The sequence below is a fragment of the Mus pahari genome, chromosome 10 (genome assembly GCF_900095145.1).
Source record: "Mus pahari chromosome 10, PAHARI_EIJ_v1.1, whole genome shotgun sequence".
Lineage (NCBI taxonomy): Eukaryota > Metazoa > Chordata > Mammalia > Rodentia > Muridae > Mus > Mus pahari.
In genome coordinates this window covers 25,074,156-25,075,901 of record NC_034599.1, presented here as the reverse complement: position 1 = coordinate 25,075,901, position 1,746 = coordinate 25,074,156, and the positions used below count along the sequence as shown (strand labels likewise).

The 1,746-nt window shown below is 48.3% G+C and overlaps 1 pseudogene; it reads left to right on the top strand.

Annotated features, from left to right (window-relative positions):
• Nucleotides 1-606: 606 nt before the first annotated feature.
• On the top strand, nt 607-1,158 carry LOC110327666 (annotated as a pseudogene).
• The last annotated feature ends 588 nt before the right edge of the window (nt 1,159-1,746 follow it).

Genomic DNA, 1,746 nt, shown 5'->3' with positions numbered 1-1,746 from the left:
CCTGTGAAAAGGGTCAGATTACCCTGGTATGTAGAGACATGTGAACAAGTCACTCCTATTGCCCCAGCAGATGTCACAAATGCCCACCAAGGAAAGCCACTGTGGAGCATACAGTAGCCCAGCTGGTGACTAAGACCAGCCAACACATCTCAGGAGAACTGCCAAAAACTGTCACTAGGTGCATGCTGCAGTATCAAGGTGATTTTTTAACACTGCTAAAAATAACTAATGTATAAGGCAAGAATAGTGAAAGAGCACTGATGTAGTGACTTGGACCACAAAACCTCTAAGCTATGGTGATGGTTTTAAGATGTCCCTCACAGTCTTGGGATTTGAATACTTGTTCCCAGCTAGTGGCTGTTTGGGGAGGTTTGGGTATGGCTTTGCTGGAGGAAGTATGTCACTGGGGATGAGTCTTGATAGCTTAAGACCTATTCTGAGTTTGTTTTCTGTTTGCAGTTAAAAATGAGAGCTCTCCATCCTGCTTTGTTGGGGCGTGTGTGTGTGTGTGTGTGTGTGTGTGTGTGTGTGTGTGCGCGCGCGCGCGCGCATGTCGCATTTCGCATGTGAGGGCTACCTGGGGCGAAGCAGAACTAGAGAAAGAGGATGGACTCTGAAGGGCCAAATCGTGATCCAGGCAGGGCGGGGCGGGGCGGGGCGAGCGTGACCTTCCACTGTAACAAGTGTCTGGAGACAACTCATGAAGTTGTGGTCAGCGTGTACGGTCATCTGTATTATTGACCCTGTCTTCATCCGTGGCTAGAGACACGGCCACACCGGCAAAAATACCCAGTGTGTAAAGCTGACAGCGGCAGGGAAGTTATCCCTCTTTATGGGCGAGAGAGCCAGAAGCCGCTGGATGCCAGATTGAAAACTCCACCCTGCCCTCAGTGCCAAGGGCCATATCTGGAGAGTTGAAGGATTCCACCCACTCGGTAATGGTGGGGGCCAGGGAGGGGGGTATTCCAATTCTCCTTTGGTGTTGGTGCCTTCCCCTTTGGCTTTTTCACCACCATGTTCAATGCGCACAAATCTTTCCAAAGGGTGGACCTGGGACAGGGTCACCCCACCCAGCCTCTAGCTGGGTGCTCTAGCTGGCAAGATTCCCTGTTCCTATTCTTTGCCATCTTTTTCTTTTTCTAGCTGCTCAGTATTTGAGCTGGGTCTCCTCCCTGCCCACCTCCAGCTAGAGGAGAATCAGCACTGGGAATCCCATGCTTGCCCTTCCTTGCTTTTGGACCGCCCACTAACTTCCATGACCCATCTCTGTTTGCTGGTGGTGTAGGAAAGAGTGACCAGTCTGCTTAAGATGGGAGTTCCTGATGCTCTGTACTGCTGTACTGTAGCACAGACAGTCCAGCCTGGAGGACACACTAGACCGGTTCTCCCCTCTCCCAATCCTTTGCTTTCCCCCAGAAAAAAGTGGATTCTCCCCAACTCTTCCACTTGACTTAATTTCATTTTTCTCTCCCCACTGTCTAATATGAATTTTGACTCTTGAAGTATCTCTTTCCATCCATCACTACCTCCTTTATTACAAATAATAATAATAATAATAATAATAATAATTTAAAATGGTGAAAAAACCCGAGAGCTCTCAATTGGTCTTCCCTCCATACCTGCTGCTGCCATGTTTTCCCACTGTGACAGTGATGGACTCATCCTTCTCAAGCCATTGCCTTTTTCCTGTAAGTTACCTTGGTCATGGTATTTTATCAAAGCAATAGAGAAATATCGAATACAACT